This window comes from Fukomys damarensis, unplaced genomic scaffold (genome assembly GCF_012274545.1).
Source record: "Fukomys damarensis isolate Sample0158 unplaced genomic scaffold, DMR_v1.0_HiC HiC_scaffold_2, whole genome shotgun sequence".
In the NCBI taxonomy this organism is placed as follows: domain Eukaryota; kingdom Metazoa; phylum Chordata; class Mammalia; order Rodentia; family Bathyergidae; genus Fukomys; species Fukomys damarensis.
The window spans coordinates 13,881,944-13,909,941 of NW_022900914.1; the positions used below are offsets into that span (position 1 = coordinate 13,881,944).

The 27,998-nt window shown below is 40.5% G+C and overlaps 1 protein-coding gene across 9 annotated transcripts in view; it reads left to right on the plus strand.

Annotated features, from left to right (window-relative positions):
* Positions 1–27,998, plus strand: part of Rasgrp3 (RAS guanyl releasing protein 3) — a 116,708-nt gene that overhangs the window by 22,881 nt on the left and 65,829 nt on the right. For 3 of the 9 annotated variants that reach the window (XM_010645140.3, XM_033763515.1, XM_010645162.3), the window contains exon 2: positions 4,999–5,112. The exons of 5 other annotated variants lie outside the window; for them this stretch is intronic. The gene's annotated coding sequence lies outside the window, so the exon portion shown is untranslated. Of the gene's footprint in view, positions 1–4,998; positions 5,113–6,335; positions 6,355–27,998 lie in introns of those variants that run through there. One more of the 9 variants, XM_019204329.2, reaches the window with a different exon arrangement.

Genomic DNA, 27,998 nt, shown 5'->3' on the forward strand with positions numbered 1-27,998 from the left:
TTTTTTTTTTTTTTTTTTTTTTAATTTTGTGAAACAAGGAAGGAGACAAGTCTTCAGTGTGACAGTATCTGCCTTCTGTGTCTGGCTACTGGAATGAAGATCTAAACATTATTCACAGGGATTCAGATTCCTATCAAAGCTTCACAGTTGAGACTGGTGTTTTTATCAGCTGTTGTAATCCAGGCTCCTTTACATCTCTGAGGAACTTTATCCAAGCTTTTGTCTTCCTACAATCTTATATTAAGAAAACAAAAACTGGGTGTGGTGTGCATGCCCGTAATCCCAACACTGAGAGGCGGAGGCAGAAGGGTAGTTGGGAGTTTGAGGCCAGCCTGAACTAAGTAGTGAGTTCCAGGGCAGCCTGAACTGCATAGCAAAATTCTACCTCAAAAAAAAAAAAAAAAAAAAAAAAGGAAGAACATTATGCCCACTCCTCAGTTCTTGTCCCTCAATTTGAGATGTTTTACCCCAGCATAAATGTGCGTACTGCTTTTCACTAGTAAGAGTGGCCATCACAAACATGAGCTGGGAGAATTATTTTTTTCTTTTCAGTGGTGTGAGGAATTGAACCTGGGTCCTTTGCAATGAGTTACGTCCCCAGCCCATATTTAAATTTTTAATTTTGAGGCAGGTTCTTGCTAAGTCACTAAATTGCCTGGGTTGGGCTCAGACGTGGCAATATCCCTGCTTTACTCTCCTCCAGATTGCTGGAATTACAGGGGTAAGAACACTAATTTTTAAATTAAGACATTATGTTAGGTGTGGTGGTTCATTCCTATAATCCCAGCATTTGGGAGGCTGAGGCAGAAGGATCATGGCAAATTCAAGGAGGCCAGCCTGGGCTATATATAGTAATGATTTCAAAGTCAGCCTGAACTGTAGTGAGACCCTACCTCAAAAAAAAAAAAAAAAATTAAAACATTAGATAAAACTGAAAATTCCTCCATTACTGTTCTTTTATGTGCTGGTAAAAGCGCCTTTTCAGTTTACCCCCTGCGATCTAAAAATAAGAAAATCCTGTTGCAATAGTGTTAGATCCTCATTCCTCAGCGAGTTCCTCCTCCTCTCTGTGGTTGCCTTTGCGTTTGCTCTGAAGTCTTAAGAAAAAAGTATTAGCCAGAGATTTTTTGTGCACAAAGATGTCAGTTAACACTACCGAGACTGACGCCAAAAGGTTGAGCCAATAGAGTCTAAGACAATCACAGCACTACTGGATGATTGTCTGATAAAGAGGGAGACTTTACAAAGGGATCCAGAAGTGAGGTCAACGTCTGGGCCCCCAGGTTTATCCCCTAGCGATGGCCAGACCAAAATTTAAGCCAGTAGTTTGGTGCTGAGGCTCGAAAGTAGCCTTGTCGTTAGCTAGCTGGATTCGGGTAGCCTGGTAATTAGGGGGAAGATCAAACGTGACGGGGTGGGACACTGCGTTGTTTAGAATTACGCACAATTTTGAGCAGATGGACTCGGGGTCACAGTAATATGCCTCTTTTATAATTTTGGCTGTGGTGTAAAACTTCGTCCTACATTCATTCGTGAATTCATGCAGGAAGTGTCCACTGAATGGCATCTTCCAGCCGGGGCTGTGATGAACCCAGTGCAGCTCAGAGCCTCAGGAAGAGCCCTGGGTGGATAGAGTAAAGCTGTGGCGTGAAGCTGAGGGATAGGGAGGCCAAGGGAACCCAGAGTTCAGGTCTGAGAGTAAGAGGATTTGGAGTCTCTAGCGGTGCTTTTCCTTTGATTCCTAGGAAACTTGAACTGCTTGCCCCGACTCGTGCACTTTCTCTCTCGCTGGGCTGCTTACTGGTTGTGGTGGGCTAGTCAACCTTGCTAGAGATCTTCATTTGGGTAAAAACAGCATCTTCTTCAGGGCATCACCATGAGAATTAAAGGAATATTTTACACAGATGTTACTTATAACACATTATCAATGATATAGTAAGATATGTTATACATGAATAGGTTTCTATTGTTGCTATAGCTCATTACCTATCATAAAAATACTTACATATGGCTTTCTACAGAAGTCTCCCAGAGATTAATTTTGAGAACAGAGGTTTTAATCACATACTTTGGTGAATCTTTCAATGCAAACTACATTGAACGCAGTCAATACGTTCCTTCGTTTATGGATGCTGATTTGCTTTCCTCAAGGGCATTTGAGGTTGAAAATTATTTCTTTTAAAAAGAGCCTTTCTTTCTTTCTTTTCTATGTGTTACAGCATATAACTAGCACAACTCTTCTGATTAACTGACTGTGACTGGCTATTTATTTTGACTCTGCATAGCTCAAAAAGAAAGAAAGAGGGAAAGAACAAGAAGGTTAGTGAAAATTCCCCATGATACATACTTAGCCAAATGTCGGGACCAAGGAGAGGAATGGAGGAGATATAAAAAATGTCACTTTCTAATAGGGGGCATGCATGAGGTGGAATTTACTGAGCTGGAAGATGAAGAGAGTAAGTTTGCCTGCAAAGAAAGTGAAGAGAGGTTGTCACGAGCTGTGTGCTGTGCCTCAACTCGACCAGCAGGGGGTGGGGCACTAATTTGGAGGAGCTGAGCTTTGTTGAGGCAGAAGGGCACCGTGCGTGGGGGATGGGTACCCTTGGGAATCGCTGCCCTTGGGAAGTTCAGACAGGTACAGAGGCCTGAGAGGATGGCTCTGCAGAATCCCAAGAGCTTGGACAAGGCCTCCTTTCTTCGTTTCCTGCCTCCTTTGAGCCTGGCAGTTCTACTCCTTGCAGTAATTTGCAGACTCACGTCAGGTCCAGGACTAACCAGAGAGAGGAGCTGGACTTGAGAAGGGCCTGGATTGGCTAGTGAATGGCTTCTTTAGCTCTTGGTCCTTTGTCCTTCATCTGTTTTCTTGTCAATGGCTTTCCATCACTGTAACGACAAAGCATAAATACAGCAACATAGCATTTCAAATGATCAGTAGGCCTCTTTTTCTGTTTCTGATTGAAGATGGTCACATCAGCATGTATTTTAGGGCCCTACATTTAGTTTTTTGTTCTTCTGAGACAGGATCTCGCTGTGCCTTTTGATACTAGATAGAAGTTTATTTCTATTACTAACTTTAGTCTCTTAGAAAATGATGTTTTGATGCTTACAAAATATTTCACTTACACTTTGGGCTCTCTTTTTTGGTAACAAATTAGGCCCTTACTCCCCTGAAAGAATAACCGGACTGAGGGTTTTCTCCCGTTATTCTAGAAAATACTATTCTCTGTGCAGAGGGAAACTTCTGATATGATTTTCACTGTTAATAATTATGAGACAGATCCCAGAATGAATGATTGCCCGCATAGCCTGCCATATTGAGTAAGATTTCAATGATTAAAAATCAAGGTTGAGGGCCAGGGATTTAGCTCAGTGGTTCCGTCAAATGCCTTGCAAGTGCAAGGACCTGAGTTCAATTCCCAGTACAAAAAAAAAAAAAAATCAAGGCTGAGCTGGGTATGATGCTACATTCCTGCCATCCTAATACTCGGGAAGCCAGGAGAATTGCCACAAGTTTGAGGCCACCTGGACTACACAGTGAATTCAAGGACAGCTTAAACTACATAGTACAATCCTGTCTCAAAAAAAAAAAAAAAAATCAAGGATGACAGTTTAACAGGTTAATTATGGTTCTGAAATCCCCAAGGGGGCTTTAACCATAGTTTTTCAGACATGTACTTTGCCAAATAAGCCACTATCTGACAGATATATCTACTGTACCCTGAAGTGCAAGACCAACACTGAAGTGTCCTTCTTGCTATACCAAGAAGTCAGATACCCAAGTTCAGGGTGATGGCTGATGCTGATTGCCAACTTTGTGGACTCGAGTGATGCCTAGATTAGCCGAGCATGCTCCTGGGGGCTCTGGGTAGGATCTGGGGGCGTGACCTTTGGGACTGTGTTTGGTCCCTCACCCTTTCCTCTCTGGACCTTTCCATCATCCTCTTCTTTCTGGATGCCATGAAGCAAGCAGCTTTCCCCTGCCGTGCTCTGCTACCATATTTCTGCCTAGGAGGAAGCAGAGCTCTGAAACTGTGCACCGTGATAAACATTTCCTCCTTTCGGCGTGTGTCAGGGAGGTCGTTGTCCCAGCAATGGAAAGGTGATTAATGTAACCAGACACCATCCAAAACCAGATACTCCAAGGACTTTCCTTGGGGAGAAGGCTGGGAAGGGAGGGGTGAGAAAATAAGGCTGGGAGAGAAGCGTGAATCCAACAGAATATCCAAGGTGGTTTGCTGCCTGTGTGAGCAGCAGGGAAAACAGCGGGTCAGCCCAATTTCCCAGCACACCCATTGGGGCAGCAGAATACCTACAATATGCTGTGTAAACTTGATAACCACTGTTTCCACTTGTGCTGGCTGACAATCTTAGGTGCTCTGCTGAGCCCCAAAACGTTGACACAGTGCAGCAGATAATGATGCAGAAGGTGATCTTAAGGGACCTGAAATCATTTCCTCTGGCTCTTTAGATAAAGCCGCATGCGCTCCTCCTAGCTGTGTGCACAGCAGCAGTCCGCGGCTTTGAAGTCAAACCTAAGCATTGTATGACGGTTGTTAGGGTCTGACCTCCTCAGGACGGTCCACTTGGTCGTGTGGCTCTTCCAACAATCCGGAGCCTGCAATTCTGAGAAAAAAACTGAGCAAACTGACATGTGTTTCAGGGCCACCTGAAGGGTAGAGCAGTCTCCACCTGCCGTGTGGATTCCTGCTTCCTTTTTCTTGCCGGTGAAAAGCCCTGGCGAAACTGTGAGAAGAGAGAGCCCAGGGACTGTCCGCCTTTCCGTCCCCCACATAAACACGACTCAACTTTCCACTGGTGGTGACCTGCCCTCCGGGGGGACTTCGCTGTTGGGTGTTTTTCGCTAAAAGAAAACAAATTGAGGAATGGACTTCCCTGCACACTAACGAAATGGCTGAGCCAACCCAGGGGTGATGAGAAGGCTTTCAGAACCCAGGAGAATAATGATCCTCAGTCTCTGACCTCCTGGCTATTTATCAGGAGGCACATGTGACTGGCTAAGACGCCGAGCCGGGGCTTCAAGGAAACAGCTGCTGCTGATACACTCTGCGCTTGGCAGCTGGACAAGCAGAAGGCAGTGGCAAATCCACCCCAGTAAGTAACTGCACACTTTCAAGCTGCGTGTGTGTGTGTGTGTGTGTGTGTGTTTGCACAAGCTACCAACAACTTATTTTATTTTGATTTTGGTTTCCCTCTGACAGCGCAGAAGGAAATGCCTTATTTGTACCTGTTAATTCCCATTTGTGCTTTTACTAGCCATTGAAGAATGTGTTATTTTTAGCAATGTCATCTTCTAACTTTGAGGATGAATGTGGCGTTTTTCTTTATCCCTGTCTGTGGAAGGGTTTTGTTTCCAGGTGTCCAGGATTTTTATGGCCCATAGCACTTCGGTTCAGAGCCAAGATTCAGGTAACAAAGTGCAGAAGTCATGGAAGTGAGCTGACTAGATTTGATTTTAGTCTATTTTACCATTAAAATTTAAAGACATAGTTGTTCAGAATCACTCGTGAATTGGTTGTGTGGCTGGCTTGAGCATTCCTAGTTGACTTGAAGACTATTTCACTTAACAGTGTATAACTGGCTGTTCTACAGAGAACTGAGGAGGTAATATTTGATTCGATTAAAAATCATACTTGGATTTCATGCATGTTTTCTGACTCACTGAAAGCTATCTTGAGAGCTCTTTTCTTCACTGAGTTAAATCACCCGCGATATTTTAAAGCTAAAATTTTCAGTTGCTCCTGGGCTTCCTTGTTTTCATGTTTCTGCAATGCTTGGGCTCTTGTTTCTTTGTTTATGACATGGGTTATGAAAGTACTGCCCGAAGCTGATGGTCCACCCTGGGGACCTGGCACACAGAGACCTGAGAAGATGTCCTCTCCCTGGTCATTCAGCAACAGGGAGTGTGGTCTATGGAGAGCTGCAAGTGGTGCTGTGCTGGGACAGAGTTTAGGGTAGTTGTCCTTCTCTGGTGGTCACCAGCCAGAGTGGACAAGAGGAAAGAAAAGAGGGGAACACTGAGAAGGCAGAACCCAGAATAGATAACATATCCTCTGAAAGTGACAGGCCTCTCAACCAGAGATGCAGGGCGGTGACCAGGAAGCTTCCTTTTCCAAGTTACCCAGACAGTATTGAGGGGAGTGGTGGTTATTTTCATCTGAATTCTCATTGGACAGTGTTTGGCTTGCAGTGGTCCAGGGCCCTTGGAAGTGTGACCAAGGACTACTGAGTGCAATTTGCATGGGACTCTGCCCCTGCCCTGAGGGAACTCTGCTTTCTCTCCCCCTGCCAGCCACCATTTGCTGGATGTGGAGATTGCGTGGAAAATGACCCAAGGTGAGTTGGCTCTGCCACAGAATTCCCCCAGCACAGTTGGGCTGGAGTGCTTCATTAGCAGCCACAGATTCTCCAGTGGGGGAAAAATGGCTAGCCTGGCAAAGGGACATTTTTCCTCTTATCCCTTAAAATATAGAAGAAACCACAGTCCTGAGTGTCCAATGAGAAAAAAAAAATGGTTGCAACTCCTCCGTTCCTGTTTATGTTATTTGTGTGAAGGGTCCTTGGGTCAGCTGGCATCCACATGGCCTGTGACTTCCCTGTTGGGCTGCAGGAGATCCGTGATTTCTCTGTGCCTGCCATGCTGGGTCTTTTTCTAAGGAGTTCACTTCTGGTTTGGTTTCCCTTTTTCCTTATGTTGATAGTGGAAAAGAATTCTCCAATCAAATCATTTCTTCAGAAAGATAGAGCCTCCCACAATAAAATACAGTATCTAATTCAGTCGGAACTAAAAACTGTTCTCTGTAATTGTGACAATATCATTTACATCAATTTATAGGGCAAGGTGTAGTTCAGTGGTAGAACATGTGCATAGCATGCACCAGCCCCTGATTTTGATCTCTATCACTGCAAATAATAAAAAAAGAGCTTATTAAATGGAATATCTAGCATGGTATGGTGGTGCAGTGCCTGTAATCCCAGTGGCTCAGCAGGCTGAGGCAGGAGGATTGACTGTTTGAGGGCTATATAGAAAGCTCCAGGCAGCCTTAACACACAGTAAGACCATGTTGAGGGGCAGGAAGGAAAGTCTAAATAGGAATCAGCACATTTTTTGCATTGTACAACTGCATAATTTTTGAAAGCTCACTGATCTTGAGAAACTCCATGAATTTTCAAAATGTTAATAACATAATAATAAATACAATTACTTCACACACATAGTATATCGTTGTACTCAAAGACTTTTAGATCTGGATAGGAATTACAGAATGTTTAGTCTAGCACCTCCATTTTGAAGGTGAGGAAATCACAGTAAATGTATCTAAGTCATGGCGCAGAGCCAGAAAAGAGAGTAGTTCTGGTACTGTTACAGAGTAATATTAATTCTAGCAATTACAATGTACATTTACTGTGCACTTACCATGACAAAGGAAGAACATTTTCATAGAGTCCTGGCATGACCCCATGTGCTATATGAATAGATGTGATTCACGGTGGTTCAATTTAACAAGTTTTGGGTTTTGTTTTTTTTTTTTCTGGTTCCAGGAATCAAACTCAGGACCTTGTACTTGCAAGGCAGGCACAGCGCCACTGAGCTAAATCCCTAGCCCTCAATTTAACAAGTTTTGGACTCTACAAAGTTATGACAGTTATAGGCATTCAGTGGAAACCGTACTGGGAATTTTGAATTTGGATCTCTTCCAGAACGAGTGATATACTCTATAATTAATCCTTTCTTGAGAGGCAGGGCAGTGACCAAGACCATGGTGCAGACAATCAACCATCCACATTGCCCATGCTTAGTAAGCAGGGTTGTTCAGGAGGTTAGGTGCATGAAAATGCATTTTCTTCTTTTTATTTTTATTTTTTTGGTACCAGGGATCGAACTTGGGAACTTGCTCTTGTGAGGCAGGTGGCAGCACCACTGAGCTAAATCTCTGGCCCCAAAAATGCATTTTCAACTAATCACATGTTCGACTTCTGATGGGTTGATTGGTATGTAACTCCTGTAAGTTGAGTAGCATTTGAGTATTATTATTCTTCCAGTTTCATAAAGGAGAAATGAAGGCTTGGAGACCCCTTAGATACAAACAGGAGTAACATTTAGATCTGATACCAGAATGTACACACATTAAAAAAAAATGCAATTTATGGCAAATCCCACACAGTTAAACGTAAAAACCCATGAAATGTAAATGAGAGAATTTCCAGCACAGTTAAGACTAGATGCACTGTGTGTTACGGGCTTTCCAAGCCCTGTGTGGCAGGAAGGACTAGGTTTCCCCCTGCGACAGTGCAAGCCCAGGCCACACAGAAGCACTGACTGGTGGTGTGTTTTTCTCTCTGGACACAGTGCACAGTGGCAGCCCTTACACAGGAAAGGCCAGCAACCGAGAGCTTTGTCACCACCTGGAGCACAGGGCTCTCCCTGTCCCCTCTGGCCTTTCCCTGATTTTCCTGTCACTCCTTTCCTTTGAGGAACAGCTGCTCCCCACCCATGCTCCACCCGGAATCTCTGGCTTAGTGGTAGTGAGACCTTCCTTCACCCTGTTCCTCGCGGCTCAGACTGGTTGTGCCAGCAGGTTGTTCATGAAGAGAAACTTCCCAGGCTTTTGCTCTGCTCCTGTTTGCTCTGAGGTGTGCTTTGGGTGGGGGATGGGGGTCCAATGGGGGTCCCAGAACAGCAGCGGATTGGCTGGGAGGGAGGAGACTGATATCCACACACTGCCTGTCTCACCAGTGAACCTGCGGCTTTTCTGGGTCATGAGACAGAGCCCTTAACAGAAACTTAACTTCTTGAACCCTTTCAGAAGTCCCAGCTGCAGCTCCACATTACTCCTCTTGGTTAAATCTGAAGACTGTGGTAGCACAGCCCTCGGAAATAACACACAAGCCGCAGTGGGGCTGGGGAAGCCCTTTGGTCAGTCAGGGGGAGAAGTAAGCAAGTAGCCTATGCATCGATGTCTTTAAGAAAACATTATCCATGCTCGTTCAAGGTCATTATGATAAGATTACATTTTTGTTTTGCTGTTTGTTTGAGACAGGGTCTTGCTATGCAGTTCAGGCTGACCTTGAACTCACTGTGTAGATCAAGGTGACTTCAAACTCGAAGCGATCCAAATTCTGAGATTACAGGTGTGTGCTTTCATGGCTGTCTATGATTACATTCTTTGAAGATGAAGCTATTCAGAGAAAGAAATGGAAATTTTTCATCTTTAGTTCCACCTGCCCAGGGCCTTAGGGCCAACTCAGTAGTAGTCGTCCGTACAGTAAGGTAGACCAGAACCACTGGGCATTACCTCCAGTGGAAGTTACAGTCACCCCTCAATATTCTTGAGGACTGCTCTCTGGGCACTCAAGTTCCCTACCTATAACGTCACAGGGTTTGCATACAACCTGTTTGTGTCCTCCTGTGTCCTTTAAATCATCTCTAGGTCACTTTTAGAATCTTATATGACATAAACACTGTGTTAATAAATGTTATACTGTATTGGCCAGGGAATAAGAATAAGCCTGTAGCTGTTCAATACAGGTGTAATTACTTTCAAAAACATTTTTGATCCTCGGTTGAATCGGTGGATGTGGAACCCAAGGAGGAGGACACAATACCACGGACGCTTGGTGGGGACTTATTTCCATGGCCATTGGCACAGTCCAGTGGGTGTTATATAGAAACACGTGAAATGGAGTCAGAATTGTGACAGAGTGTACCGTGAAGCTCCAGGGCTGTTCTGAAGCAATATAAAATGCTTGATTAACTTGGAGGGAACTCTTACAGTAAGGAAACAAATTCTGTGGTGCAGTGCTTATTTTATTTGTGCCTCATTGTTCTATTATTATTGTTATCATTACTGCTGCTATTAGTCTTTGTTTTAGATGGGCTCTTGCTACGTAGTTCAGACTGGCCTTAAACTCACTATGTAGGCCAGGCTGGCCTCGGATTTGCAGCCATCTTCCTGCTTTAGCTTCTCAAGGGATTACAGGCATGCACCACCACACCCAGTTTTAGACTGAGTGCTTTAATGGTGTCTGTTCCCAAAGAGTTAAAATCCTTGCAGTGAATGCCCTTTCCCAGTATATCAGTTGCTCACTTATAGTCCTTGGTGTTAACTGCTAGATTCTTGTGTTCTCCTTGCTTTATGAGATTTGGTGTTCTTCAAGTAGTCATTGCACTTCCAGTCTGGGCTTTGATCCTTGACACTGTCTTAAGCATCAAGATAAAACCCCTGCAATTTTATGGGAATTTAGTGGCACAGGGTACTTTTTAGCACTTTGTCACAATCCTGTGAAAGAGGGGGAACATCATTACCATTGTGTACAGAGAAAATAAGAAAAAAATGAGTAACTTATCCATTGTCATAGTTGACAAATTCAGCTCAACCTACAGTCTACTGGCTTCCCATCCCAGACCCTTTCTCTTCCTGTACGCTGTCATCCAGGGAAAGACCAGTTTGACTTTTTTGTGGTCATGTGCTTAGATGTAGTCTGTAGCATTGCCCTTTGGGATGAAACATGTTGCAACTTGTCTCATTATCTTCTGCTAGGCAAAAAGGACATGGATGCCTGATTTGTGGCATGGCACTCCTTTTTGTTTTTGTACCTGGGATTGAACTCAGATCTTTGGGCTTGCAAAGCAGATGCTGGAACCACTGAGCTAAATCCCCAGCCCTCCATCTGTGTCCTTGATGGAATTTCCAAAGCCTGTGTGCGATTGACCTCAAACAAGGAACCTCTTATAGTAGTTCCAGACACAACACCATTTGCTCAGGTAATATTTGATTTGGTTCTTTGTTTGTTTGTTTTTTGATTTTTTTGTGGTACTGAGGATGGAACTCAGGCCCTTGTGCTTTTGAGGCAGGTGGCAGAACCACTGAGCCAAACCCCTGGCCCCATGGTAATATTGTAAAAGGAACTCAGTGATCCTTTCCCTTCCCAATGTGATTGAGTTGGAGTCACATCAACTATGCTGAGATACAACATTCACCTGAAAGGATATCTGGTTGTCTTCTGAGACAGAGAAAGAGCAGTCTTCCCTCTGGCATTCACTTTCTTTGCCCAACAAAAGCATCAGCATACTTGGAAGTTCTGCCTTCTTAGGGTGCCTTTATTCCCATGGAGAAAGAGTGCATTCTGACCACAGCACTAGGTACACTGTGGTTGTCTCCCTTGGTCCAATTATCTACCCACAAACACACCAGAGAGTTTTAGCTTGCTAGAATAATCGAGAGTTGCCACTATTCATCAACTCTCTGTTCTGGAGATCCAGTTCACCGTCCAACAGCCTTCTTAGTAAGACAGCAAGGTCAAAAACTGACACAGATGAGTTCTGATAATTTTAGGTGCAGCTCACACTGCAATGGCCAGGAGAAAATTAAGCAACACCCTTGTGACAGTAAGAGCTGGTGTAGGCTTTTTTAAGTAAATTTTTCTTTTGAACATGAGTGTTTAAGGCAGCCTTCTTATAATTTAAAGATTTCTGAAAAACATTTAATCCATGAACTGACAAAGAGTATTTTTCTTTAGTGACTATTGCAGTCATTAGACTTTGCTGCACCTGTCAATAGGACAACAAGGAAAGAAAATAAAAAACAGAAATGAAATAATAAGCTAACGACAGATCTTCCTAAATTACAGCATGCAGAATTTGATGTAAAATAAATCTGAATGCCCCTATTATAAATGGAGGATTCCACTCAATGTAAACATAATTTATGTAAGTGCAGACATCCCAACATCTTTTAAGTTTCTATTTGATCAGAGGAGCAATTTTATTTTCTGAAGGTACTATCTTATTTTTCATTTAATTTAGTCCTTATACCACAAGATGTCCTAGGGCCGGGGTTTTAGCTCAGTGGTTCCACTGCCTGCCTTGCAATTACAAGAGCCTGAGTTTGATCCCCGGTACAAAAAAAAAAAAAAAAAAAAAAAAAAAGATGTCCTAAGACCCTGTATAGATCATTATGCCATTGATTTGCTTTAATATTATAAATGAATTCAGAGTTGCAACCTTATACATGTTCCTGGTACCGTCTTTGGCAGAGAAGTAATAATGGGAATAAAAATTACATGTGAAAAAGTTAAATCTGTATCGAATCTGACAATTTCATTTTCGTAATTGTCTTTGAACGTCTGTAAGTGATTTGAATGGCTTCTCTTTCCCTATCTGCGGTGTTTGTATAGCTGTAGAGACCTAAAGTATTAAGGAATTGGCCGAAAGAGAGGAGTGGCAGTTTAGAGAACAACTTGGGCAAAGAGGCTATCGATCTCTGATAAAATCAGATTCAAGTTATTTTTCTTTAAACAGGCTTAGTCATTACTCTGGCGTTTTCTCTTTTTTTGGTACCAGGAATCGAACTCTAGACCTTGTGCTTTCAAGGAAGGCAGCAGAACCACTGAGCTAAATCCTCTGGTTTTGTTTTAAGTAAAAAATTTCTCTCCACTGAGCAATTCAAAATGGCCTGAACCAAGTTTCCTTGGAGTCTTCTATTTATATTAACTTTGGGAAGGCATCATGCAGGATTCATTCCTGGAATTCACACATACAGCTCAGTTCTACAGAGCACTAGACCTGGAGTGAAGGCGCTAGGAAGAAGAAATGTCCTTTTCCAGCCACTTCATGACCATCAAGGATAAATCTTTTGAAATCTCCAGTCGGTATAGATTCCTGAAATTCATAAGCTACTCAAGAATTTTAAGCAGTTTTAAATTGAAGAACTGAGTATTATCTCCAAATTTGTTTCCGGGAAACTCAGACCATGAGTTCACTTTGACTGAACATAGGAATCTGCTCAGCATCCAGTTCTGTGTTGTTTTTTATTTTTTTTTAAGTAGAAAGTATTTCATTTATGCGTGGAATGCCTGCATTCACAATCCTATGTGTTGACCAGATGTTTTAGGGATCTTTCTTTTTTCTGTAATGGCAAGGACAGTGCCCAATCTCAGGGGTGATGCTGGAGATTTCTCTAGCCCATTCCTCTCTCCAGTCTCTCTTGGTTCTGAAATGAACCTGCTTCTTTCTGTGTTCCTTCTGTAGTAGACATTTATACTGTATCTGTGATAAGGAGAAAAAATAAAATAACATTCATTTTCACCTTACCCAGAAGGGGATTGTGGGCACTCTTATAAAAGAGAAAAATTTCACAGAGGTCAAGGACCTTGTACCTGGTGAGAACACAAACCACTGAGTCATGTTCTAGTTCTTGTGTGCACAAAACAAAGTAAGATAAAGTTGTTCTACAAGTGTTCTGCAAAAGGAACAAACACTTCTAATAAATTTTAATACATTTTTAATAAATGAGCGATGTCTTGCAGTACAAATAGTAGTATGTGATCTGAACACCACATGATCATAACTGAGCCAATGGTTCTTCCCCACTATCCACCCCCCACCCCCACTTTCTCTGGGATTGTGGGTGATGGTTCTCCAACAACAAGTGGTTGTAGAGGAGTTCTCATCTGCAGAGTAGGAGGAGTGGCATAACGCTCCACTGTGTATAAATGCATTTTCATTATCTATTCATCTGTTGATGGAGGGATGTGCTGTTTCCAAGATCTAGCTATGGTACACTGTGCTGCTATAAACCTGGGTATGCACGTATTCCTGTAAAATGATGATTTTTAACTCTTTCAGTGATACATAGAAGGGGGATGGCTGGATCAAATGAAATTCTTATTTTTAGTTTTTCAAGGAATCTCCACACTAATTTCCATAGTGGTTGTACTAGTTTACATTACCACCAACAATGTTGAAGAGTTCCTTTTTCTCCTGCAACCTCACCAGGATTATTATTATTAGAATTTTTGATATAGCCATTCTGTCATAAGATGGTATCTCAGTGTCGTTTTAATTCACATTTCTCTGATGGCCATGAATGCTGAGCAGTTTTTCACATATTTATTGGTCATTTGTTTTTATTCTAATAAGTCTCTATTCATTTCAGTTGCACATTTTTTATTGGATCTTTAATTTTGGGGAGTCTACTTTTTTGAATTCTTTATATATTTTGAATTTTAGTCCTTTGTCCATGTCAAAAATTGTTTCCCATTCTGTAAATTGGTTCTTCACTCTGTTGGTTGTTTCCTTTGCTGTGCAGAAGTTTTTAAATTTGATATGCTCTCATTTGTTGATTTTCTGTATTATTTCTTGTGCCATTAGGGTTCTATTCAGAAAATCCTCGCCTATGCCTATGTCTTCAAGAGTTGTACCTATTTTATCTTTCAGGATATTAAGTGTGTCTGCTTTAACATTTAGAACTTTGATCCATTTTGATTTTAGTTTAATACATGGTGAGATATATAGGTCTAAACTCAGTTTTCGCATGTGACATTCAATTTTCCAAGCATCATTTATTAAAGAGGCTAGCTTGCCTCTAGTTTATGCTTTTGGCTTCTTTATCAAAGATCAAAGAGCTGTATGTATGAGCCTATGGTTGTTTCTGCTTCTTTTTTTCCACTGATTCACATAACTGTGTTTGTGCCAGTACCATGCTGTTTTAGTCACTATAGCTTTATAATATAACTTCAAGTCTGGGATTGTGGTGCCACCTATTTTGCTTTTGTTACCTAGTTTTGCTTTTGCTATTCTGGGTCTCTTCTCATTCCATGTAAATTTTAAGATTGTGTTTTCTCACTGTGTGAGAAACGATGTTGGTATTTTGATTGGGATTGCATTAAATCTGTATGCCAGTTTTTGAAGTATAGCCATTTTGAGTACATTTCTACCTATCCAGAACAGGAGATATTTTTCCATTTTCTGATGCCCTCCTCAATTTCCTTTTTCAAGTGATGTAATTTTCATTGTAAAAGTCTTTTACTTCTTTAGTTAGGCTAATACCTAAGTGTTTACATTTTTGATGCTATTGATTTGGTATTGTTTTCCTAATTGCTTTTCAGTGAGTCTATTATTAGCGTATAGGAAGGCTATTGATTTTGCATGTTTATTTACATGTTCTTTTAAATCGTGGTTCTCCTTGTTCCTATGTTAAAAACTGATGCTCTCTTAGCAAAGAACAGCTGTTCTGCTGTGTCTGGATTCTACTGGCCCTGTCAGGCAGCTGACATTACATCATACCTATACACACCTGTTTCTATTGGAGGAAAGCCTCTGAAAAACAAATCATCCTAGATTTTGTGGATTCATGCCTAGAATCATCCTAGACTTTATGAGTACAGTCTCTTTTTTAGCTCCTGCCCAGAACACATTCATCTGTATTTATTATTGATGTGTTCTCTCAACTTTGGTGCAGAGCTGGTCCTGCAGAGTGCAGCCTCTGATAACACTCAAAAGCCATTATTTTATCTCACACAGTAACAGGTATAAAAAGGATCATGGCTACAGGACTAGCTGATTAACTATCAATGACAGTTTGCTCTAAATTTTATTTGGTTTTTATAAGAAGTGACACAATATTGGCACCAAATGGGGTGATTACATTTACTCTGTTAAAATTACTTGGGCACCATGATTATAGATAGCTAAAAGGGCCAAGCAGAAATTGAAGCAGAATCAGTGTAACATATCTCGTGCTATTTTATTTCTTTGTGATTTGAAAGAAATACTGCCTTCAGCCTCTCTTTGGAAGTCATAAAAACTTTGATGTAAGCTAACATTGATGGTATTAAGATATTAGAGTTGAGAATTTATCTTTTTCAGCTACATTGATTACTGAGTCATATGTCATGCATAAAATTCTACAATTTATCTGGAATTCTATCTCACATCAAACTTGTGGAAGAGAGACTAATATATTTGATAAATTGTTTTGAGATTTCATTTCCAGATTTAGAAATTTAACTGAACCAAAAACTTTTAAAACCTCAGTAAATACAGTCTAGTTTATAGATCCATTTAAACTGAAGCCAGAATTTACATTTAGGTAAGAAAAGTAATAAGAAAAATCCAAAAATCCAAAAAATCCATCTTATGTTCACATATTGCCCAAACATGAATGATAGTATTTACTTTATCCCATAGAATATCACCACCTACTTAAGCAGATTGACATTAAAATATTATTACAATAGTTACTTTACAATGCATCAATATATGTTCTGTCAAAGAGTGTGATACAATGTTCCATGAGAGTCCAAGGAAAGAAGATTACTATCAGAATAAGTCAAGGAAAATTCCATAGAGTTGATGACTTTTGAGCTGGATAAAAAAGAATCAGTAGTTATTGTTCAAGACTAAAAGAACAAAACAATATTCTGAAATAGTCCACTTTGGGAATAGCTTGCACCTTGGTAGAGGCAAATATGGAGCACATATTGGAAGAGGGAGGGAAGGAAGGGCTCAAATGCAAATTGGTCCCAGATGTTTGAGTAGTGTTTGCTCTTCTAAAGCATTTAGACATTTTGAGAACTATTTAAAGTAAAAAAAAAAAACAAAAACAAAACTTTTATTATAGGAAATTTTAAATATATAAGAAAATAGACAAAATAGTATAATGAACCCACAAGTACTCAGTGCCAACTTTTACAATTTTCAATTTATGGTCCACCTTGTTTCATTTATATGTCCACTCATGTTCCTCTCTTCTCACATTAGTTTTGAAGCAAATATTACATATTGTATCATTTCATCTCCAAACACTTCAGCATGAATTGCTGGAAGTTGAGTTCTCTTTAGAAATCTGTGATGCTATCAGTTTACCTAAAGTAGTTACTAATAATTTGTAGCTGTTATTGTAGTTTGTCAAGTAGAAGAATGATATATTTGCTTTCTGGAAGGAACACTCTGAAGGCGGTGAAAAGATCTGGCTAGAGAAGAAAAAGTACCAAAGACAAAGAAACTTCAGCATGAATTGCTGGAAGTTGAGTTCTCTTTAGAAATCTGTGATGCTATCAGTTTACCTAAAGTAGTTACTAATAATTTGTAGCTGTTATTGTAGTTTGTCAAGTAGAAGAATGATATATTTGCTTTCTGGAAGGAACACTCTGAAGGCGGTGAAAAGATCTGGCTAGAGAAGAAAAAGTACCAAAGACAAAGAAGGCTGTAGAGACAAGTTTGAACCAAGGCAGCGGTAACAAAAGGGTGGATTAATTTTCAGAATATTTTAAAAGCTGGGAGTTCTTAAGATTGGTTGTCCATGGTGGTGTAAGAGAAGAGAGAGTTGAAGAAGGTTTGGAAGTTTTAACTTGGATAATCAGCGTATGAATATAACATTAACTGATGCAATGTAGGAAATCCTTGAAAAGCAATTTAACCTAGTTCACCATTAGACAGAGAATGTTGGAAACAAATCCAAAAATAACTTCCTATTAACCTCAAACAAAACTTTGAGATTGGCACATTTGCAGTACTTTTGATTTCTCCACTTTAAGGAAGCTGTTAACAAAATTTGGAAGATGTGTAGCAAATAGCATCTAAAAGTATCAGGAAAAGAGAGGAACTCCTTGGGCAGACTAAAAACTGAGAAGTCTTCAGATTACATATCTTTAAAGGTTATAAAATCATCAAGGCTCATGAACATGACTTATTCACCAAGCCCAAACCACTAGATTTTTAAATAGTGGAAGGAATTTCCCTCTCATCTTATGATGAAAATATTCAGACAAAAAAGTTGCAAGAATTAGACAGTAAATACCCACATATCACCAATCCATTTCTACAATTTAGCGTGCTTTTAGTGCTCTTAGTATAATTTTAGATGCTTTTTAACACGTCTGTTTACCCATTCCTTTCTCTAACCATTGGTTCATCATTTTTTTTCAAAATAAATTGTAGATAGCGCTACTTTTGTCAGCTTTATTCTTAAACACCTTATCATGCATATCAGTTGCTAAACTTCAGTATTTGTTTAGGCGTACGTTAAATTTTCCTTGAGAGATTAGTCTTGTATTGCACTTATTTTCTCAAAGGGAAAGGTAATGCCAAAGGAACTAACACAATTCATGGCTGATGACGAAACCAAACAGAGACCCTCTTGATTCTCAAAAGTCGTTGAGAGGAACAGCCATTTTCTACTACAAAATGGCCACCGGCACTGTCAAGCATGGGCGTGGCAATGCCATGTCGTCTCAATAAATACTCACTACATCTGAACACAGAGGAACTGAGACTCAGATAGGTAAGCTTTGAGCCTGGAAGTGAGAGAACTGGTTCTAGAACAAATTGCCTCTGATAGTTCACCTCTGACCACTCTGCAGAGTAATTCTGTAATGGAACAGGTGCTTTATAAGCAAAAAGACAATGTATTCATTCCACGTAAAGTCATCATGAGATCTCTTAATATGCGAGAGTAGCCAAGCAGTGGGAAAGGAGGTAAAATGTTCTCACAAAAATGACTTTTCATTCACATACAGGAAAAAACAACAAAACAAACAAAACCCCTGCCAGTCAGTAGGGTAGAGAACAAATGTGGACATAGAAAGTTTTTAAATGTTCTCACTTATGTTGAATTTTTAACATGGTAAATCCTGCTAATTGGTTCAAGAATTAAAAGTCAGCCTCAGGGGGCTGGGGATTTAGCTCAGTGGCACCATTCCTGTGTTGCAAGCACAAGGTCCTGAATTTGATCCCTGGTAGCAAAAAAAAAAAAAAAAAAAAAATCAGGCTGAAGGACTGGAGGTATGACTCGGGGGTAGCATACATGCTTAGTGTGTGTGAAGCCTTGGGTTCAAACTTTGGCACCAAAAATATATATTCAGGCTGAGGTGATGCCTAAAAATTGTACTCATCCCAATGTTTATTATTGATAAAGATACCTACTGTTTATTTGAAAACTAAAAAATTCAGTCAAATAGCCAGGCATCTGCCTGCACAAAAAGCACACATTCTGCTACTAGAAAAAAGTTTGGGCCTTTGATGGACTTTTTCAATTTCTATTTTGATGTTATAATGTCAGTCTGTATCAACTGGGAATGATTTTACCACGGAAGGAGCAGTTGGCAATGTCTGAAGACATGTTTTGCATCCCAGTGGGGCAGGAGGTGCAGTCCTATTTGTACCTAGTGAGTAGAGGCCAGGGATACTAGGCCAGGTAAACATCCTACAATGTACAGGACAATGGCAGAGAGTTATCCATCCACAGAAGCCAATAATACCAAGCTCAGGACCCTGGTCTATATGAACCAATTAAAAATCTCATGTGCCTTCAGAACACTTTAGAAGAATTTCACGTAACATTGTTTCTCATCACTGCTGTTGAGCTGTGAGTGGTGATGACCTCACCTTCCGGGAGAATGAGATGTAAAGCGACCTCAGTGTAGGTCCATGAAAGCCCAAACTGAGCATCTCACAAGACTCTTGCGTATCCATAAGATCTGATGGTGGCTAGCAAGGATGCAGATATTTAGCAGACAAACAGCCGGAGCAATCGGGCTACACTGTGTTGATCAGAACAAGAAAAAGGAGCACTCCATCCTAAAGCAGCGGACAATTCATCCTAGGATGTGAGAAGTTCATTTCTCTGTTTCCCTATTCCTCTTCAAACACTCAGGAAGGAGAATGGAAGGCATCAAAGTCAGGCCAGTTCTACACTCTTACTACCAGCTTGATGGCAATATCTCTGATTTATGGTATTCTCCCGCGTCCTCTCCTGACCCATCGCTGACACTTCCGTGTCTGTAACCGTGTTCTCTTTCATTCATATTACGATTGTGCCCATTGCTTACCCCTCATTATCCCCCTTTTTTTCCTGAGTTTTCAGCTTCTTTTGCTCAACTAGAGAAGCCCCTTCCATACCTAAGTGTGCTTCAGGAACTCTCATTTTATGAAACATCTTTTGCTCCCAAAAGCTCTGCCAGTTTCTCTCTTCCCTCAATCCTAGCCCCACTTGGAACGTTTGTGTTCTACACACGCTGTCTCCGTTCCCTTCTAGTCTTCGTATCACATCAGCCTGGCTTCTGCCCACAACTCCAATAAAGATGTTACATTATTGTCAGGGTCCCCAGTGACCTCGTAGTGGCACACGTTTAAAAAGCAAATGGTTGCTCATCCTTTTAGTTTGTTTGACTTAGTAGCATTCAGTGCAGCTGACTATTTCAACTACATGAGCACAGTCTTCTTGTGGCCTCATGGTACAGCAGGCTTCTGAGTCTTCCTTCTCTTTCACAGTGACTGTTCACAGTACTTCCCTGCTTCTCCTCCTCTCTCTGATGTTAGCAAGCCCAAGGTTTCTGGGTGGACTCTTTCATCCTCTTTATACTTTCTTCCTGAGAGATCAAAGCCGTGCATATGGCTTCAAATTCCATTCAGATGGGGGTGACTCTCAATTTTAAACTCTATCCAAGATCTCTCCTTGGAGCTTTGGATCTGCAAAATAAATGCAGCTGAGACTCACACATGAATTTTATAAGCACCTCAGCCTTCTCACATCCTGAGTGCAACTTAGGTTTCCTCCAAGGTACCCCTTCTTCCAAACTACCAGCCTTCTCCACCTCTCAGTAAATGGAATTACAATCCAGCCAGTTTCTCAGATCTTTCATTTCTTCATGTCCTCAGCTGAGTCTTGTCTCTAAGTCTCAGCTCTTGATTTAAATGCCATCTCTTTAAAGAGGTATCTCCTCACTACTCAGCTAAAATGATTGTTTCTACCATTCTCTAACTTAGCCTTCCCTATGGGTTTTTATTTAGAGCTCTTATAACAATCTGTGCTTACAGTAAAACCACTTGGACTGTGAGTATCTTGTTCTCCAAGTATGTCACAAGATGAGCAAACGTTTCTGGTAAATTTTAACTTGATAAATGAGCAACGCCTCACCATATGAGTACTGCGTGTGAGTACTACACGGTACAGAATGTCACATGGTCACAACTGAGCCTCTCTTTCACTGAGGGATTGTAGAGATCATCTCCCAGCAGCAAGAGGTTATGGAGGAGATCTCCTGTGCAGGGGAGGAGGAGGAAGAAAGGGCAGGGGAATCCTTCACTTCAAATGAGGTTAGAGAGAGGTGTACAACGTGGGAAACAATGCTGAATTTTGTGGAAAAGTACCCCCTAAATAAGGCTGTGACAGTGTGAGCAATGATTCTGTTTAACAACAGCGCAACTATCACATTTCCACACAATCTTCCAAAGGAGATTAAAAAAAAAAAGTGTCGTTGGATGGGCTCCTTATTAAAGTTGTATGAAAAGAAAAAGATTCCATTAAGCCAATAGATTGCAGTGATTCTGTTAGCGATAGTGAAAGTCATGCTACACCATAGGCCTCCTCTCGCTTTCCCCCTCATACCAGCCGTGAAGGTTTTCAAAGATAAGTGCAGGTTAATTTGCTTAGTTTTGTCTATACTTTGTATTTTCTTTATTATTTCTTATTATATTACAGTATAGTAATCTTTTGTTTGTATTGAGTTTTTGTTTGTTTGTTGTTGTTGTTGTTGTTGTTTTACCAGGGATTGAACTCAGGGCCTTGTGCTTGCAAGGCAGGTGTGTTGCCACTGAGCTAAATCTCCCACCCCGTTGTTTGTTTTCTGAGACAGGTCTTACTATGTAGTTCAGGCTGGACCTGAATTTACTGTATAGCTACTGTATAGGCTAGCCTCGAATTTGCCACAATCCTCCTGCCTCCTGAATGCTGGGGTTATAGGCATGTGTCACCATGCCTGGTTTATAATCATTTTTATATGAATATTTTGGGGTTGTAGAATGAATCATCTCAGTTTCTAATATTACTTATGGGGAAATTCACTTTAATGTGCAAGTGGTTTGGAGTACAAGCATGTTATTGGAATAAATTATGCTCACAAACCAAGATTTTACTGTATTTACAATTTTCTTCATCTACTTGGTTGATATCAGTTTCCCTCATTAAACTATATACACCACTGGAGAGAGACCTGGTCTATTTAGTTCACCACTGATTACCAGAGCCTGACATCATGTCTGGGAGGTAGAAGCATATTTATTGAGTCAATAAAAAATTATCTGGGTACTGGGATTAAAACTGGTGCTTTTACTTCATTTATTTTTTTCCTCACAAGATAAGCGTTAATTGCTTTTTCTGTCAGAATCATGCTTTTATTTAGATTAAAAGATAACATTTAACCACCACTTGGGGAAAAAGAAAGAAACCACGATAATACTTAATAAATCCTTATTTGTTGTCTGATAGGTTGATATCCAGTTGGAAAGTTGCTTCTTCTTTTTGTATTCCAATTTATTTATAATATGGAAATAATGCTATTTGTTATGGTTTATATCTAGATGTCCTCCAAAGTCTCATGCACTCATAGGTGGGGCTTTTGCAAGGTATTGGATCATGGGCTTGTGTTAATCACCAACGCGTGGTTCCACTGATGAGTTTATAGATGGTTTGCTATTAAGACATGGGATGTGATAAAGAAGATGTGTTTTTGTCTATAAATTAGAGTACTACTAAGCCATAAAGCATGAGAAACTAGAGTCATTCATAGGAAAATGGATGTATATTGAGGCCATACTCTTAGGTGAAATAAATAGGACACACGTGTGTAAATGTTGACTAGTTTCTCTGGTGTGAAAAATTAAAAGTGTGAATAAGATCCAAATTGTATAACTGACAATGTGAAATAGGAAGAAAAGGGCTAAACGTGAAGGTGAAGTGGGAAGGGTAGGGGAAAGGAAATAAGGGAAAAGGAAAATATGAAAAAAGGAAAAAATGGAAACAAAGTCTTTGTAAATAGAGGAGGGCAGTGTTTTAGGCTTGTCGAGGAACCTCATGGTAGGAACACTCAGCAGAGCAAGACTGCTCCTCTGATGGTCAGGAAGTTAGCTGAGCAAGACTCAGGTCCCACAGTCCCCTTTGAAGGCACAAGTAGTCCAAAATCTTCCCACTGGGCCCCGCATCTTAGAGTTCCTACCACCTCCTGTGGACAAAGCCTTTAATACAGGGACCTGTGGGGGACTTTTCAGATCAAACTTTAGCAAAAGGACGCCACTAAATCGTGTCTTGGGGATGTGGCTACACATGTGTCACTGGGTGCTTTGGAGCCATCCTCTTAGCTGCCCTGCCTTGTGGGAGGGGTTGAGCAAGGCTGGCGATCAGCACAGACAGCACAGTAGGCCCTGGCTGAGACCCAGGCCTGTGCACAGTGGACATTCTGGCATCTGACCAAGGTGCTGAAGGATAAGAGAGAAGGAAGCAACTTCACAGGAAGGAGTAAGGAGCAGAGTCTGTAGACCTTGTCAGAGTCATAGCTACAGTTGCAAAAATGAAAACCTTTCATTTTTGGAATTGGTTGTTCAGTCTGAGGTTGCTTGTGGACTCTCAGGAGGAACTCAAAATTTCACTAGCTTACACTTCTGTGACTTCAAACGCTGATGGTAAGTATATTCTACCACAGTGGCAAAGGGGTATAGGTTGGTGTGGGGCCAAAGGAACACTTGAAGGCCTCCCGTCCTCATGATGACAACATCACGATTTAAAACCTCACTAGAATTTGTATGTGATGCATTCCCAGATCCTCCAGCCAACTTAACACCAGCTATTTCCTTATAACTGTGTGCAGATTAAGGTTCTCCTAAAACAAACAGATTTCACTGGATTCCTGCTCAAGAGAATGCTCCCGGATTTTCCTGATCCCCCAACATCACTCTGAAGGTCCAAAGCCTGATGATTTGCGTACATGTATTACAACAGCAGGAGTGCCAGCTGGGACCAACAAAAGATTCATTGGACCGCTCAACTTCTCTGCTTCACCAAGCATAGAAACCTCCCCACAAAGCAGAGTGAGCCAAGTGCTTTTGCATGACACCAGCTAACACTGCCCAAGGGTAAAAAAAAAGTAACAAGACTAGAGCCCTATCTTTTTTGACAAGCTAGAATTTGAAGGAACGATTTGGAAATCTGTGCTGTTACTCAGTGACTAATAACTTTATATATTGGCTCAGTCTCTGAATTCAGAGACTGAATTGTAACTGAGTAAAAAAAACAAAAAATAGACAATGAAATCTTAGAGAAATGCCCTGAGGTGCAAGCCAGAGTTAACCCTCTTAAAGTAATGTTGATTGAACTAAGAATTGGCTAAACCAAATCTGTAACAGGACCTATCCTGCCACTGTTGCCTCTGGCAGGTACATTGCTCCCTGTGTGTCTCAGTTTAGATGTTCTGACAATTAACACTGCCCTGATTGTGGACATCTGTGGTTTCCTCTTTAGAAGTAGGATATTGGTTGTACCTAACTAAATCTGTTGAAAATCGATGTTATCAAATATGCTTTAAAAAAAGCTGAGGAGTTTTTTCCTCCTCTTTTATATTGGACAAATCCATATCCATTTGTTTTAAGGTTTAAAAAAATGACATATTAGGTACTGGAATCTCAAGGAATATTGATTGTTTTTATTTGTTTGTTTGTTTTTTGTCTTCTTCTGAAATCCTCTGGGGAAATCAGTCTTTGAGTAGTGGTTATTAAACTTTTATTTCAAACCCCTTTGAGGTATTGAGCAAGGCTTTGGGCGCTCACTCTAGAATAAAAGCCTATACATATGAACATGAAAAATTCCACATAATCCCACATTTGGTGTTAAGGTTTTTTTCACAGATTTCAGATTATTGTTTAAGAGCTTTGCTATGGACTGAAAATTTTTCCCCAAAATTCATGTGCTGAAGCTCTTAATCCCCAATGTGATTTGTCTGAAAATAGAATTGATAAGAAGGTAATTAAGGTTAAATGAAGCCATAGGGTAGGTCTCTGGACTTATAGGGATAGGGCTGATGTCCTTATAAGAATAGGAGACGTTTGTTATGTGACAACACAGAGGAGGTGGCCATCTGCAAGCTGGAAGGAGAGCCCTCACTAGGAACTAAATTGGCTGGAACTTTATGTAGGACTTCTCAGTCTCCAGAACTGGGGGAAATAAATTTTTGTTGTGCAAGCCACCCAGGCCATGGCATTTTGTTATAGTGGCCAGAGTTGACTAGGCAAGCCCTACCCTAGAGCCTGGTCTGCTCCCTAGGGAGCTGTGCTTGTGATCACTGATCCATGAAGGAGTGGACAAGGGTGGGGGACACCCTAGTGAGCTAATGTCCTGCATCTGCAAGAATTGCCCTGGGGAGTGTGTGGGAGCCTTGGAACACAGGAGCAGGGTCAGCCAGCAGTAGCCAGTGAGGCTCTCTGTGCCTCAGACTTGCTGCTGAGTCCACAAAGGCAGTAAGTGTGTAGGAAACCCCAAAGCATGTGGTCCTTTTGTTTTGGGCATGTACTTCTTCTATATAGGTTTTTTATTTTATTGGGCAGGTGGTCTACCTGACCCTAGGGCCTCTTCAATATTTCTTTCTAGTGTTTAGTATGAGGCAGATGTCTTCCTGCACACAATACTTTCATTTTGTAAGAGAAGAATCTCCCCACAATTAAGATTAAGCCTCAGACCTCTGGGAAAGTGGGAAAATTCCAGTTACCCCATCCTTTTCCTTCTTGAGGAAGCAACCACTATCTAATGTGGGTAGAATTTGCAGACAAGGACAGGGGAGCTACAGTTCTCAGGCTAGTTAGTCCAACTTTAGCAGAGCGGGCCAGAGAGTTAGAAGCCTAGTGATGAAGTTGAGGGGAGTGAGGACTGGGAGAGGGGAAAGTTAAAAAGAAAAGTCAAATTTGAGGGACTAACGGTAACAGCAAAAGCCCTGAGGTTAAATATGGTGGAGGTAAATGTGCAAACAGAGTCAGGACCGAAATATCAGAGCCCAGGAACCAAGACCCATTTTCAGTCCTAAAATTCTGCCCCCGACCCCGTCTCAAAGCTGCCCAGAACTGCTTCAGAAGCCCAGTGTCCATCAGCCAGAGATTGTGCTTTTTACTAAATTCTGCACTCTCCTTTTAGATCCTTGAATTAAAAGAAATCTATTGACAAGGATAACCAGGTTAGAATAATCTTTGCAAATCAAAGAGCTAAATCTTCACTGGTGATTGACGGCATATAGCTGCTTCGTTTTTCCATATTTAAATGGCAAAAAGGTGGACTATATGTTAAAAAAACTTCAAATCAGCCTTTTGCTGCATGCACTTTTTATGTCCCAGGGATCACAAATGGTTTTTGATTCTTTGGAAGCTCAATGTTATGGAGTCCTTTCTTGCACTAACTCACCATTTAAACTTGGGCAATTCACGTTATCATTTTGGATTTGGGCCTTCTTTTTAGAATGAGATTGCTAATCTGGTAACTAAATGAAAGGTCCTCTTGAAAAGTGGAAATGTTCCCTGTGTCTTCTACCACCAGTCTCTTTCAGAGCTACAGAATTTCATTTAAGTAGACCAAATACACTACCGCAAGGCTTGAATGAGCAAGACCATGAAACCAGGTGTTTGGATACCAATCCTGCAGCTGCACTGACCAGTAAATAATTCTGCAGTTTCTGGTTTCTCTCTTTAGAGTAATAAACAACAAAGGAAAAATACTGATTCCTATAGTGCCAGTCACATAAATGACTCATTCTAAGTGCTAGAAATTAACGTGGAATTGAATTATAGGAAATTATCTCAAAAAAGTCCACAGGACAACTGCTGATGACATACATAAATGTGACACAGAGAAGTAAGTTGTTACTCGTTGAAGTCATATATCCAGACAATTATAGAGAGGAAGTGGGAGAGAGTGAAACTATATATTCACCATAGCATGTAGTATCTGAAAATGTTTGCCTCTAAGCATGAATAGGCACACACGTTTTGGGGGTAGTCCAGTGTACATTTTATTTTGTCTTAATCTTTCCAAAATTTATAAAGTATTGAGGGGGCTTTGGCACCAGTCCCAAGCTGTTGGGGAATCATTAGTTAACATCTATTTAGTTGGTAGGAGAAAAATGTATAAAGCTTTATGATTAAAAAAAAAACCCATAAAACTGAAGAAACTGCAAATCCTGGAGGTAATGTAGATATTTAAGGATATTTTAAATAGAAATAAATAATAATTTGCTAAGCTAACTAAACTTGAAAAGTGCTGTAGAGATCCTCAGACATACTTTTTTGCTTAGACAAGGGGTGAAATTTGTCTTGCAGTTTGAATCTATCTTTTGAGTGAGTATTTGCCAGAAGACTTATGTAAGAATGATAGCAGCCTTGCTTATCCAGTCCACAAATAGTAACATTCTAAAGGTCTGCACTGAAGAGTCCTCTTCGCTTTTGCATCTGTGCTGTGAGTGGGCTGCCCATGTGTCTGAGGTAGGGGTGCACAATTACTACAGTCTGCAAGACTAAGAAGATACCATAATGGCATAATAGAGGAAGTAAGTTGCAGATAAGGAAGATTCTCTCTAAATTAAAAAAAAAATAGATGTTTGGCATTTATACTCCAAACATTATCATAAAGCATAATTAGATTTTGGTAGAAATTATAATACTTGAAAACAACATCAACAAAATAACACATTTTGCAAAAACTAGACTCCCTTAACCTTGGTTCATGTGCATTTTGGGTTTGAGAGATTCTTGACTTTTTATGAGTAGATGCAACTTTAGGTACTTCAGTTGTTTTTCCTGATGATTGATTTTTGTAATAGTAGCTTTTTTCCAACAAAAATCTGTAGTAACAAATTAATGAATGATTTAAACATTTTCATTTGTATTACTATCCTTTAATAATACAAATATAAATAGTTTGTGCTACAAAGGAAGTATCTTTTTACCTAAATACTTGGTGAATGCTTTCAGTTTCATACAATTCATACTTAAAGGATGCTGAAGTGGTTAAATAAATACATACTCTCTTTCCTAGACTGTGAAGCAAATATTGAAAGAAGCCACTGGGAATGAGATATTGTGGTATAATAAAGATGGTCAAGGATCTAAAATTGTGGGAACTTTCAGACTTGTAAAATCCCCACAAGTTACCACAGAAGCTGGCAAGGTTGTTGTTCTAATTTTAGTCCCCAGCTTGGTTTCACTTACTATTTAACTCATCAACATCCTTATTGTGACTAGCAGATCCATTAGCAAAATTTAAATGGAACTCTCTCTTTGTGTAATATTCACTCCCAAGAATGGTTTTATGGATTTTAATATCCCAATGTGCATTTATTTCTACTAAACTCTAACCTTTAAACTTTTTGAGTCAGATATTTGTTTTTGTTTT